The sequence below is a fragment of the Lithobates pipiens genome, unplaced genomic scaffold, assembly GCF_037356315.1.
Source record: "Lithobates pipiens isolate NorthernLeopardFrog02 unplaced genomic scaffold, aLitPip1_a1.2 Scaffold_13, whole genome shotgun sequence".
In the NCBI taxonomy this organism is placed as follows: domain Eukaryota; kingdom Metazoa; phylum Chordata; class Amphibia; order Anura; family Ranidae; genus Lithobates; species Lithobates pipiens.
The window spans coordinates 99461615-99476927 of record NW_027507718.1 but is presented as its reverse complement, the minus strand read 5'-3'; the positions used below and the strand labels follow the sequence as shown (position 1 = coordinate 99476927).

General features: G+C 41.2%; 1 protein-coding gene across 2 annotated transcripts in view; it reads left to right on the top strand.

Annotated features, from left to right (window-relative positions):
- KIAA1958 (KIAA1958 ortholog) overlaps positions 1-15313 on the top strand; it is a 131646-nt gene that overhangs the window by 110323 nt on the left and 6010 nt on the right. The gene's annotated exons all lie outside the window — the stretch shown is intronic.

Below are 15313 nucleotides of genomic sequence, written 5' to 3'. Positions count from 1 at the left end.
GAGAAGCCGCTAAGCCTGGGCATGGTTGCTAAGAAGCCTCTTTTCCGCCTCTTAACTGAACAGTATGGCCTGGTAGAAAGGAGAGGAAGCTAAAATGTGATTGGCTGTACTGACATTGGCCCCGTCTTCCTGGACCCACATGAACCAGGACAGGGATAAGAGCAAAGGACTCCGAAATCACTTTTGACTGCTAGAGGGCTTGTGCTCAAGGACAGGGTCAGTGTGGGGGCCACATTGAGGGGAGGGCAATAATGTGGGACAACTAAGAATTGGTGGGGGGGGGAGAGATGAGGTGTGTGTGTGTGTGTGTGTGTGTGTGTGTGTTAGCTGCTTCTCTCTGGTGCCTGTTCTCTATTATAAGCTGCCTCCCCTTTACTACCCATCCCCACCATCAACTGCCTCCCTCTCTAATGCTTGTTCCAGCCATCAACTTCCCCACCCCTTCCTATAATGCCTGTACCCATCATCACTTTCCTCCCTCTGTAATACCTATCCTTACCATCAATGGCATCCCTCTGTACTGCCTGTCACATGTTCAAATGCCCCCCTCTGTATTACCTGTCTAAACCATAAACTGACCCCCTCCAAATGGCATTGTCCTCTTTTCCTTTTTGTTGCTTGTTTTTTTTTCTATTACTGACACTGATGCAGTGACATTTCTTCCTTTGTCACTGTTATGCCGCGTACACAGGAGCGGATTGTCCGACAGAAAAAGTCCAGATGGAAACTTTTCATCGTATATTCCGATCGTGTGTATGCCTCATCTGACTTTAAAAAAAAAAATTCTGACGAACCTAGAAATAAAACATGTTTTAAATATTTCTGAAGGAACCAATTCCTATCGGGAAAACCGGTCGTCTGTATGCTGTTACGACGGACCAAAAACGACGCATGCTCTGAAGAAAGTAGAAGACGGAGACTATTGGCTACTGAACATTCTTTTTCTAGTCCCGTCGTATGTGTTGTACATCACCGCGTTCTTGGCAAACGGACTTTGGTGTGATTGTGTGTACACAAGACAGTTTCAGCGGAACTCCGTCGGAAAAACCTTCACAGTTTATTCCAACGGGAAAACTGGTCGTGTGTATGCGGCATAAGTAGTATTTTGTGGGTACAAGACCTGCAGCATATTTGATCATTGTATACAGTGAAAAGGCACATGAGGTTAACTCGGAAGGAGAAATTTGGCATCCAGAATGTAGACCCTATTAATAATACATGAACCACATTTTCTAGCTAATGAACCTTTACAGGCATACATACACAAATGAAATCTGTATAAGTTCTCATAATTTTTACATTTATATTACATTTTCTGAGATAATGTGAAGTATCTTTTTACATCCCAATTTCCACTACCGGTTGTATAAGATTGTCTGCGTGTTGTACTCAATACACAAACGCAGTCAGAAACAATACACGGTTAGAGCCTCATCAGTTGTAAAACAGTCTTATTGAGTAATACAGAAATGTGTCAATGTAGCTAGGTAATGTTGAGTTCTCCCCTAAATGTCTAATGAACCATAAAATTGGCATGAAATCTGTTCCAGATATTTTTGGACAGAGCCATATGCTTAGAGAAAACTATCAAACCAATACACACCATAATGTTTCTAATGGACTAAATGTATAATTTGGTGAAACTTTGCTGGCTCTTTGATTCTATGCTTACACTTGAAGAGTAAATCTGCTATGAGTTTGTACTGAGGAGTCCTTACCATCCAAATTCATATACTGGGAAAATTTTACCTATTTAATTTATATACTGCAGGGTTTACATCTACTTAAAACTTAATATACTGAGAAGATTATATCAATTTAAGAACTAAAAATCACCTTTAGTACAAAAGGCACAATACAGTATGTACAATTTTAAATTTATATGCCAGTCAGGGAAATTTGTTAGCTTGAAATTAATTTAGGAATCTTGTCATGTTTAAGTAGAGCTATAAACTTTGTTGCTAAATTAAAACTGCAGTCATTTACTGGAAAATTATAGCTCCAAGGTATACAAGTCTAAGTACATTTTTGTCTTGTATCTACTGTATGTTTTATGGTAAAAGCTGAATAAATTATTGGTGAAAGTACTAAAACACAGTATTTTGATGACATCAGGTATTCCCTTTCTATAATATGATTTTATGAAATAATATAATGTACCCAATGTGATTATCCAGCTACCCCAAATGTTGTTCATTGACCATTCTTAAAATGGTATATTTACAACTGGACCATTAGCAGCAGTTTTCCCGGTTATTGCCTTCTAACATTAACATTTGGAACTTGGCTTAATCAGTTACTTTTTAATGCAACATTTTACAACTTGGTCCGACTGTTAGCAGAAGTCCATGTACCAATACTATTCAACACCACTGAGGTGTTGAATATTGTCTTCCCTCCCTGGCCACTGTTGTTCTCCCCCCTCCCCCCTCCCCTCCCAACCACTAGACACTGCAAGACACAGTCAATTTATAGGGTTCAATGGGAGGAACCACGGGGATGGACAGAGAACACTCTATTTCATACACCCGGAAGTGTGTTCTGCAAAAAGGGTAAGTTTCAGCCTGTAGACAGGTAGGTATAACTCTGTTTCTTTCACAGGGTATTACTGTTCTGACTTTTTAGAACTCTTTTATGTGTGGCCATAAGCAACCATATGGAAAGCTTAGCCAAGAGGTAGCTGGTGTGGGACTACCCAACGGAGGTTATCAAGCACTTAGGACCAGTAGGTGTCAGCACATTATATTGCTGGTAGTTTTCTTTTTTATTACAGTGAGAGTAATTTTAAACTTCAAAATTGTCAGTTGGGTTGCAAGATATATGACAATAGAATGGACTATAGACAGATGTCTTCTTGCTTGTATTCCTTATAAGAGTGTCTCTTAATCTATGGCCCACTGTATAATCCCTTTTTTTCAGGCAGGATTGCCTTTAGAACTGTATGAGTTCATAAGGACAACCTCGTCAAGGCAAATAAACGTTATATGCAACAAAATAATGACATATTGAGTAGCCAACATTTCATAGTAAAGTGTAACTAAAGGCAACATTTTTTTTTCTAAACTACTGATGACCAATGTCACTGGGAATAAAAGTTAGGGAAATCCAACATTTTGAGTTGCCATCAAAACTGGACAAGAGGGGAAACTTTTCAATGGGGACAATTTCGCTGGTGATATCTGTTTAAAGAGGGGATTTCTCTCACATTTTAAAGATACATGTTCTCTTTCTGTTGAGTCTACAGTATAGGAAGTGAAGGAAAAAGTCCTCAATAAGACAAAGATGGCAAAAAAAAAAACCCCAAAAAAAACAACTGACATCGGTTTTAACCCTCCCCTGCTCTATCCAAAATTAAATTAAAAAAAGGTTTGACTTTACATATACCGTATATACTCGAGTATAGGCCGACCCGAATATAAGCCGAGGCCCCCAATTTACCCCCAAAAAAACTGGCAAACTTATTGACTCGTGTATAAGCCGAGGGTAAGACATGCCTGTCCATCCCTGTGTGTGTGTCCGTCCATCCCTGTGTGTCCGTCCATCCCTGTGTGTCCGTCCATCCCTGTGTGTCCGTCCATCCATCCCTGTGTGTGTGTGTGTCCATCCATCCACCCATCCCTGTGTGTGTGTGTCTCCATCCATCCATCCATCCATCCCTGTGTGTGTGTGTCTCCATCCATCCATCCATCCCTGTGTGTGTGTGTATCCATCCGTGTGTGTGTGTGTGTGTGTGTGTGTGTGTGTGTGTCCAGCCTACCTGTGTCCCGAGCCTTTGTCCCGAGCCTCCGTCCCGTGCCGAGCCTCCTTGCCTCCGTGCCTCGCCGCCGTGCCTTGCCTCCGTCCCGTCCCGTCCCGTGCCGTGCCTTGCCTTGCCTCCGTCCCGTGCCCTCTTCGTCGGCGCCTCGGCGGCCATTGTAAAATTCAAAAGCTGCACCGCCGCCTTCGCCTGTGATAGGCGGAACACTGAATTTCCCAGCAGCCTGTGTTCCGCCTATCACGTACATCGTATCATCCTCGTCCGTAGTACGAGGATGATACGATGTCCGTGATAGGCGGAACACAGGCTGCTGGGAAATTCAGTGTTCCGCCTATCACAGGCGAAGGCGGAGCCGGAGGCGCGGCTTTTGAACTATAGAATGGCCGCTGTCTGTCTGCTCGACACGCTGATCGAGCGGGCAGACAGCGATGACTCGAGTATAAGCCGAGGGGGGCACTTTCAGCCTCAAAAAAGAGGCTGAAAATCTCGGCTTATACTCGAGTATATACGGTACTTTTACCACAAAATGTTTTTTCTGGAACAGTAACAAAGGAGTGCTTGTTTTTTTTTTTTATATGTGTTCATAAGATGGTGAACATCTTATGGATGCCCACCCTCCTTACATGACGCTAGGGGGGCGTAACCTTTGAGCCCTTGTGGGTATATCTAGACGTTCAGCATGGCTGGGATTATGATTCACAACTTGACGATTGGATAGAGCAGTCACATCTCTAAGAACAAACTGACAACCATTGGATTTTTCACTCCATTGAGACATTTTCCAGACATGCATCCACCCCTGAAGAAGCAAGCAGGGTCTCGCAAAATGCATAGGGCTTTATTGATGCTTGTTTTATGACAGTACATGCTGGGTATTATTGATGTCTGCATTATGTTTACATACTTCCCTGTCTACATGTATGTACGTTTTATTTTCTTATTTTGTATATGTATTTACTGACCCAGCAACTTTTAAGTTTTATTGTTGCTCATGGATGTACAACATTTGTAATCTTTGTATATTTACTTTCATCTATGTTGTGTATATTGGCTATTATGCCAGGTAACTCACAATTGTTGTTGCCGCTCTGTTACATAACATTTTGAAACAAATAGATTTTGTCTCAGTGTTTGCTGTGGACATTGGCTAAACCTCTTATCTCATCTAAAGTCCCAGGGCTATTTTTCTTTTTATTCATAAGATTTCAGACATAAGACCGTTTCAGAATATACTATACTTTAAAGGTGACTGTTATTGGCACTGTTGACTATAGCATAAAGCAATACATGTTGTTGTATTTTTCTGGTGTTATGTTTATAGTGTTATGGAAAATGTCATTAACCTTTACATATTTTTGCAAAAATACATTTAGTTGTTCCCATATATATTTCTATATTTTTAGACAGCAGGGTGCCTCTCTGTAGGGGTCTATAGTAGATTTGCTAAAAGGTGATACTGTTTTCACTTTGAATTCCCAACCATATTCAAGGTGATTTAAAAAAATATATTTTTGCCCACATATGACTGGATAATTGAAGTGACCACAAATTTACCCAAATTACTAGGCTAAGTGAACATTCATTTCGCAAACTGAACATTTTCTTGCCACCTTAAATATACCACCTTAGATATAAATCAACCTCAGTACCTAAAGAGGAAATGGTAACATTATCTCCTCAACTGTTAAGATGTCATTTTAAAAGGTGTTGAGTGTCGTTGGTTAGGAAATTCCTTAATTAATGCATGCAAGAACATCATATCAAAACTGAATGTATATTGCAACATGTATTTACATGTCATTTTACAGTTCTATGGTCATTTTGTGTTTATGTGCATGATACTTCTGTTCATTTTGTATGTGGATTTTTTTTTTCTTTCAATGGTATATTTAAATGCTAAAAACGAAATAAAAAAAAACATTTACATGTGCATGCATTGTACAGGCATACCCCACTTTTAAGTACACAATGGGGTTTATTTACTAAAGCTGGAAAGTGAAGAATCGGGTTCACTTTTTCATAGAAAGTAATGAGCTTGCAGGTTTTATTACCAAAGCTTAATTGGACAAGCTGGGGTTGGAAGCTCATTGGTTTCTATGCAGAAGTGTGCCTAGTTTTGCAATTTCCAACTTTAGTAAATAAACCCCATTGTGTACTTAAAAGTGGGGTATGCCTGTATATAGCAGCCAATCACATGCTTTATGTTCTGTCCACATGTCGAAAAATGACATGCTTACATAGGTTGAAAAAACACATATGTCCAGCGAGTTTACACAAGAGTAAAAAATGAATAAATGAAAAGCCACATCCCCAATGCCCTATGCTTGCATTTGATGTATGATGTTCTCTAACAGTGAAAACATTCTTTCCTGATTCCCCAAGGTAATTGGGTACTCCCTGGGTGAACCATGGTATCTATTATTAATATTATTAGCCAGTTAGATTTTGTACGAAACATTTAGCCTTTTTTGGAGCAGTCTTCAGAGTTGGCTAGTTCTAGTCCATGCAGAAGTTTATTTCAAATTTTGACAGTTTGTACTGTAAAGAAATGTATATGATAGCTAAACAGCTTTTCTCCCAGGTACAAAGAGTGCCCCTTGTCATGTGCAATGCCCATACAGTAAACAGTTTCACATTATACTTTGTACAATGGCAAGACTATGCATCTCTCTTGAATCCATACTAATTTTGGGTCAAGAAACATTTTTTTTCTGTGTGCCCTGTTCATACCACAATTCTGCTATCATGTGCAATGCATTGCTTTCTAATGCTTCAGGTATGCATTTTAACGCAATGCAATGCACATCAATGCAATGCACATCTATTGAGAAAAAAAAGCTCTTTAATATATTGTCCCTTACAAGGACTCAGCAATTTTTTTTTCTTTTTTATTATCTTTTTTTGGTCTTGTAAAGTAAATTTATTCCACTTCCTCCCCCTCCCCTTACCCTCCCCCCATTTCACCCTGTAGACCACCCCGTTCTAAGCTATTACGAAACCCCTATGAGCCTTATATCCTTAGCCTTTCCGTTGTGTACCATTTTATTTTAAAATTGCGCCAGCTCTTCCATTTCTGCATAATATTTTTATTACTCTTCTCCTCAAGATTGCACCCTAGGCACTCCATCCTATAAGTTTCTTCGACAGCATCCACCCATTCCCACATTGTAGGGGCTTCAATCTCCTTCCAATTTTTTGGAATTAATTTTTTTCCAGCATTTAATAAGTGGGGGACTAGTGACGCCTTATACTGTTTGGTTCTACCCTGTATAACGTGGAATAATACTACCCAGGGCTCTGCCACCACCTCGGTTTTAGTTATCTCCTTGATATAGGATAGAATTTTTTCCCAAAACTTTTTAATTTTTGGACAGCCCCACCACAGGTGAGCCATCGTACCTACTTCATTACACTCCCCACTGCCATCTGAGTGGAATTTACGGCTCCGATCTGGGGTATAATACCACCTTGCCAGGCACTTATAGCTCATCTCTGCCATCTTGGAATCAACCGTTGATTCATGGACCAGTTTGAACATTTTACCTAACGTTTTAATATCTATATGTGTACCCAGTTCCCTTTCCCATGCTTTGACGAATGGTGGGACACCCGGCCCCTCTCCCGCCAGCAACAACTTATACCACTTTGAGACTATCCCCTTTGGGTTCTGTGTTATAGTTAGCTGCTCCAAAGGTGTTAATTCTTTCCCCGATCGAATCGGTTGGGGTAATTTTTTATGAAGAGAGAGAGCTGGGTGTATCTCCACTCGTCAATCGCCATCATTTTTATTTTTTGCTTTAAAACGTGAAGCTGGGCAAAACCTCCGACCGTGATTACGTCTCTTAACTGTGCCTCTGTCTTCACCCAATTACCTCCAATCTCCTTACAACCTATCAAAAAATATTAGTTCTCCTTTAGTGCGATAAGAGGTGAGTTATATTTCCCGTTTAATAGCTTGTAAACCTTGTCCCATATCCTAAGTGTATTACGTGTTATATTATTGCCATCTAGGACCACTGTCCTCTTGTGCAGGGGATTCCAAATCTGCTTACCTAACTGTGCCTTACAACTAACGTGCTCTAAGTTTACCCACCTTTTTTCTTTGTTCTCCCTTTTAGTCTATTCAGTCGTTCTTGACAATATGGCCGCGTTGTAATACAATTGAATGTCTGGCATCGCTAGACCACCCCTTATTTTCGGTTGTCGGATGCTGGCTAATGCTACTCTGGGTTTTTTTATTCTTCCAAATTTCGTTAAAACCGATTTTAATTTCATGAAATATACCTGAGGAAGTTGGTATCGGCATCATCTGAAACGTATACAGAATTTTCGGGAATATTATCATCTTTACTGTATTTATACGTCCTAACCAAGATAATGGTCTATTTCCGCATCTTTTGCATTCCGCTTGAATTTCATGTAGTAGTGGTATATAATTAATTCTATGCATTTTCTTCTCGGAGTTAGCTAGTTTGATGCCCAAGTACTTAAGTTCTTTTCGCCAGGGGAACTTCCATTTTCTCTGAAGCGGTTGTTCCTCGGCTTTACTAGTACTAACGTTTAACATCTCCGATTTCAAACAATTTATTTAGAAATTTGAGAGATCGCCATACTGTTTTAACATCTTTACTAAGTTAGGCATACTATTCTTGGGGTTACAGACATAAAATAATATATCGTCCGCAAATGCTGCAAGCTTATGTTCCTCCATTCCGATTTTTACCCCTAAAATATCTGGGTTTTTCCTAATCGCTGCAAGGAGAGGTTCTAAGGACAATACAAAAAGGAGGGGAGACAACGGGCACCCCTGCCTTGTCCCCCTTTTCAGTTCAAAATAGGGCGATTCGAGTCCATTAACTTTTATCTGTGCCCCAGGATGATAATATAAGATTTTAATCTTCTGCAACATTTTTGGGCCTATGCTCTCTATCATCTGAAACATGAACCCCCAGTCTACTCTGTCGAAGGCCTTCTCCGCGTCCGTCGACAGTAGCAGACTGGGGGTCCCCCTCTTCGCATCTTTTGGAGCAACAAGAGTGTTCTTATGCCATTGTCTCTTCCTTCCCTACCTGGTACAAACCCCACCTGATCCAGGTGGACTAGAGTGGTCATCAGACCCCTCATCCTTTCAGCCAGGACTTTTGCATATAATTTCGTATCCGTATTGAGCAGGGAAATCAGCCTATAGCTGGAACATTGAGTTGACTCTTTCCCTTCCTTCTGAATTAGGGTGATTGTGGCCAACAGAGATTCCCTACTAATTTTATACTCTTCCCCCAAGCCATTCATGTATTGACATATTTTTGGAATCAAACTTTCTTTGAATCTTTTATAGTATAATATTGTGAATCCATCTGGTCCGGGAGATTTCCCCCAAGCTGATGCTAGCAATGCCCTATTAATTTCCTCCTCTGTTATTGGCCTTTCAAGAGTTTCCCTGTCTTGATTGGTTATTTTGGAAAGTCTCACATTTTGCAAAAACACACAAATGTTTTTTTCTCTAACTTTATCCTGACTCCCTGAGGATCCATCCGAAATATATCCCCTCAAAGTATTTCCAGAACATCTCCGCTATTTCTTTTGTTGTGTGAACCATAGTACCTTCCTTATTTAGAATTTTGCCAATGAAATTATTATTTTTTTTTTTCGGAGCATCTTAGCTAGGAATCTGCTCGGCTTGTCTCCCCAGCAATATCGTTCCCGTGCCAGACCATTAAAAACCCTATTAGTTTCTTGTTCCAAGAGGCCCTTCAGTTCTTCCCTCTTCTCTACAAATTTTTTATATTGCGCCTCTTTTTGATTCTGCCCTTTTTTATGTTCTTGTTCTAGCTTATGAATCTCCTCCACCAGCATTTTCATAGTCTCGGCTCGCATTTTTTTCCTTTTCGCCCCCATGGCGATTAGGATTCCCCTGATGTAGGCTTTGTGCGCGTCCCAGACTATGTGGCCTGCTGTTTCCGACATCTCATTTGTTGCAAAATACTGATCAATTTCTGTACTTATTTTAATCTTGCCTTACTCATATTGTATTAGATCTTCATTAATCCGCCATGACGGAGATCTAACCCTGCTCCCTGGAATATTTATTTTCATTTTCACTGGTGGATGATCTGAGAGAGTGATCACTTCAATTTTTGCTTCCATTACCCAATCTAATAGGGCATGATCAATAAATATATAATCAATACGCGAGTATGACCCATGAACCGGAGAGTAGAACGATTAATCCCGGGCCTTTGGGTTCATAATCCTCCAACCATCTACCAGTTGATTAGTGTATCATTTTTTCCCCAGTTTTTTAAGATGTTAATTTCTACTCCTCTGCACCCAGGATGTACTGTCCACTCTCGGATCCATGCAGAAATTGATGTCACCCATCAAAATCACGCATCCACTCTTAAACTCCATCAATGTCCTCAAAACTCCACTCATATAACCAATGGGATTCCGATTGGGGGCATAGATATTGGCTATTGTACAATCCATCTCATCTAGTTTGCCTTTAAGAAATAGATATCTCCCTTCAGCATCGCTCATTCTGTCTATTAATTGAAACCTGTTTTTTCTCGAGAAGCCTATTGCTACTCCTCTACTTCTTGTAGATATCGTATCACTATAATACCAGGTCGGAAACTGCCTGGAATATAATCTAGTATTCGATGCTAGGGAGAGATGTGTTTCTTGCAGAGCGACAATATCCGCCTCATATCTTTTTAATTCTGCGAGGATCTTATGCCTCTTTGTTGGCGTGTTCAGACCTTTTACATTATATGTAATAAAAATGGTTCCTACCATCTAAGCCTTACGGTTTCCTCTATACTCTGATATATTCCTAGGTTATTGGGGTGGTCTACAAATACTTTCGTTATCCCCTTCCCCCTCTTCTCCCCCCGCCCTCCCCCCTTCCCCCCCATTTCCCCTCCCAACCCACCACCCTTTCCCTGCGGTCCTATCTCGACCCTCGATTGGGTGATGATTTTGCCCTACCAAACCATCTTCCCAATCTACTTGTTTCGGGGTATTGGGTTATTTAACCAGTGCCTCTTCTCCTCCCCCCTCTAGGGGGGGTGAGAAGGCCCATTTCCTATCTCCCCTGCAATCTCCCATCTCCCCCCGGCCGCTCCTCCCCCCCTCCAACCCCCCCTCCAACCTCTGCCAGTTCACCAACTATGTTTGATCCCTCCCATCATTAGTCCACCCCGGCAAATCCGGTATGCGCAGGTCAAGCTTATTACAAAAGTCCACTAAATCTTCCTGAAATCGCAGCCTTGCCATTCTACCATCTTTGACCCCCAGTAGGCATGCTGGGTACCCCCAATTATATTTGACATTCTGAGCTCTCATCTCCGTCAGCAGTGGTTGTAATAGTCGCCTCCTGGCTAACGTCTCACTCGATATGTCGGAGAAGATCTGCACCTCTGCTCCCTTATACTGTAGGGGGTCCCTCCCCCTTAGCTTTTTACAGAATGCTGCTTTTTCCCCGAAAAAGGTGAATCTCACAATTATGTCCCGTGGTCATTCTGTGTCAGAAGGTCTTGCTTTGCCTATTCTGTGTATCCTGTCGATTTTTGGGGCTTCGTCCCTCTCATCGCTCCAACACTGGGAGAATATGGTTTCAAAAAATTTTCTCAGATCTTCACCTTTTACCTCCTGTACCGACCGGGTCCTTATGTTTTTCCTTCTACTTCGGTTCTCCTGGTCTTCCAGTTTATACAAAATTTCCTTCTGCGTGCGCTGTGTTGCTTTTAATTGCTCTTTAACTTTACTTAATTCCTGAGCCTGTTGGTCTATATGATCTTCTGTGACCTCAACTCTCTCCAATAAGCTTCCCAGGTCATCTCGTATCCCCTTAATGTCGACTTTAATTGCATTTTCCAGTCTCTGCAACATCACACGCATTTCACCCTTTGTAAGGGGGAGATCTTCCAACCTAGATTCATCCGCTTTACTACCTTCCATCTCACTATCTGTTGTTGCGTCTGTGCTAGATTGGTGGACCGATCCCTCTTTATATCTTTCTGAACATTTTTTTTTCTCCAAGATCGGCTGTTGTTTCTTCCCCATTCCGAGATTTTTAGGGCTAACTCCTTGCATCATGTATTGTTGAATCGTACTGTCCGTGGCTTTCTCTTTCGGGTTTTTTGGGGCCCCACCTTTAGTGGTTTTATTTGATTTACTCATATTATTCTTCCCGGGTCACTTTTTGTGTCTCCCCAGCTTTGTATGTGTATCCCTTTTTTTTCCCCACCCCCGGTTTAACACAAGCCCATCCGAAACACTTAAGGCTAGCACATTCGGAAGCGTGTTCCCCTACCTTTGGGCCTGCGAGCTGTTATAAAGTTATTTCACTTATATTGCAGGATAGATATCTATCCTGCCGGTGGTCCAATTGATTCACTGGTCATTTCAGTCACAGTATCCCAGTAAAGTTGTTGCTTATACGGCAAGGGGGTTACTTCCGGACTAACGGCCAACAATAATATTTAAGTGCACCCTGCTTTTTTGCTTTCTGTGTTACCAGATAGGTGCCACAAAATAGCAATTGCCCCAAACTAGGTACTTATTTATAATAATTACCTTGCTGCACTCAGGCTTTAATCAGAGGGGTCATTCTATGTTTTTACAACAGTTTGCTACGTTCACCATGTAGCGTAAGAGCAAATCTTGTTCTCCAGTACACACTTTTAGAAAGATTTCCAACACATTCAGCTCTTTATCCGATTTTCAAACAGTTTTTTTTTTTTTTTTTTTTTTTTTAAGAATGTACACAAACGGCTGCTCCAATTCCTCTAGTACCACAGGCTCGCAGCCCCCCCCCCCCTCCTCCAAGCCCTCTTAAATCGGCCGAGCGAGCAATTTTTTTTTTTGGACCCAACACAGCAAAGCGCCTTCAAAACACCACAACACACTTCTTTCCTTACTTCCTGTCCATACGGCTAGTAAAGTCCGATCCAAGGTACTCTATATCGCGTGGCCCTTTAAGAGTAAACTTTTGACTATTAAATTGCTAAAAGGATTCAGCCAGTAAATTACGGTAGTGTTGGCGTTAGCATAGCATTCCCTTCACTGTGTTTTTCTTCCTATAAAAGATACTCTTCAACCACAGATTAAGAGGGTAAATGCTAATATCCAGCTGGTAGGTTGTATACAAACATACATGGAGCAATCCCAGTATAGCAATAGCAGTATAATAACTCAAGCACATTTACAGTCAGTTTTGTTTCCCTCCTTAAGCATGTTTGTTTCTCTTGTGCTGAATCCTGAGAGGGTAGATACTACTATCCTGCTAGCGGGTTGTATACGAACACGCATGGAGAAGTCCCCGTAAAGCATAGCAGTATAGTAACGCAGAGCGTTTTTAAAACCTTATAACACACTTTTTTTTTTTTTGTCTATATGCCCAGTGAGATCTGATCCAGGGTATTCTATATCACGTGGCCCTTTAAGGGTAGACTTTTAACTAATAAGTTGCTGGAAAGATTCAGCCCGTATATTACGGAGATGTTAGCGTTAGCATAGCATTCCAATTACTGTGTTTTTCATCCCATAAAAGATACTTTGCAACCACAGATTAGGGGGGAAAATGCTACTATCCAGCTGGCAGGTTGTATGCAAACACACATAAAGCAGTCCCAGCACAGCAATAGCAGTATAATAGCTCAAACACATTTACAGTCAATTTTGTTACCCTCCTTAAGCATGTTTGCTTCTCTTGTGGTGAATCCTGCTGTGCTGCTGCAATCCATGTCAGTCCGTCTCTCACAGATGTAAAAGTAGGGGAACCGGCGTGGAAGCAAGGTGGGGGGGGGGGAACGGCTGGCCGGAGATCCGCTCACTCCTTCGTTCCTTACCAGCGGCGGGGGTGCGGGGATAGACCGAGCTGCGTGGGGTCACGCTGTGACATCGGAGGGGGGGCTCTCATGCCCGTTCTGAACCAAGTCTCCAGCTTCTCACAACGCCACATCGCTTTCTCCGTCCCACCGCAGTAAGCGATGGTTAGCCCCTCCCCTCGGGCGGATGCTCCGTCCTCACGTCCTACTCCCACCCATGACCTGACAACGTGACCAGGACTCATAGCAATTTAACATGCATAAAAACGTGTCAACACATAAATGCATGCCAATGAAAAGAAATGGACAGCCATTTTTCTAGCATTTTAATGCACATTTAGGTGTGAACAGACCCTAACTCTCACATCACTCTCACTCAGTAGCCAGGAGCTGTGAGGAGGAACAGCAGGGAGGATTTCTAGCAAACTCAGCAGCCTGCAGGTAATGAGATACACAGCAATACACATAATTAATGTGTATGATATTGTATCCCCCCTCCAAAAAAATACTAAGCTTCAGCTTCAGATCCTTCAGTATTGACTGACGCAGTTGTACTCTCCCTAAATTTTATGATGCATGCATATTTTTAGCCTCAAATTAACTGTACATTGCAGCACTAGTGTTGTCGGTTTGAATTCCAACCACAGCACTACCTGCATTTATTTCCCTGTGCTTTTTTCCCACACTCCAAAGACATGCTGACAGGTTAGTTGGCTCCTATCTAAATTGGCCCTAGTATGTGTATGTATGAATGTGAGTTAGGGAAATTAGATTGTAAGTTCCTTGAGGGCAGGGACTGATGTGATTGTGTAGTGTATATATATATATTCATATCAGTCCCTGCACTAAAGCATAAAGCGCTACATAAAATTGAAGTACCTGTAACAAATCAACTGCTGTATTAAACCCTAAACTAAAAATGTAATATATTGCAGCTTACCAATCATTAGATGTGGTGGCTGCATTCGTTTTTCTTTTTTAGGCTTTATGCCTCGGTTTTCACTTGGTGATCTGACCAGTAACACACCTCCTGTATTAGAATGCCCCCACTGTGGACAAAGGAACAGAGAGGGCACCATTTGACAGCAGCATTGTTAATCTAGGGGAGGGTAGTGTTAAATATACTAGCAGATTTAGATACACTTACAAATTAAAGCCAAACTCCAGCTTTATAAGCAGTTAAAGCAACAGCTATGATATTTTTGGAATAAAAGTTTTACATAAATAAATAAAAGTTGCTAATTTTAATCATCCCTGTCCGTGTTAAATGGTTTGGCTAAGCCTTCAAACTTCAGGACAGCTTGTTCTTGTTTTGTAGAAAAACAGACTTACTGGCTGTATCACCAGGTGAAATAAAAAAAATGCCTAAAGAAAACAATGCAGCCAGCAAATCTAAGAATTGGTAAGCTGCAATATAATAAATGTTTGGTTTTGGGTTCAATAGCACTTTAAACATTTTTCTGGCCAAGCAGTTGCTCAATGAAACAGTGCACTCAAATATATCTTGTATATTCCACTACGTAGGAACAGAGGGGTTAATAAGGCAAATAGGCTGTCAATCTTGCAAGGAAAGTTGCACTTTGAGGGGAAGTATATAAGGTGAGTTCTGTTGACTTTCATCATTCAATCATGTGCAAGCAGAAATACTTTTTTTTTAATTCTATTTGCATGTGATTGGGTATTCTTTGCAAAGTTAATTTTCACTGCATTCACTAAGCTAAGTAAC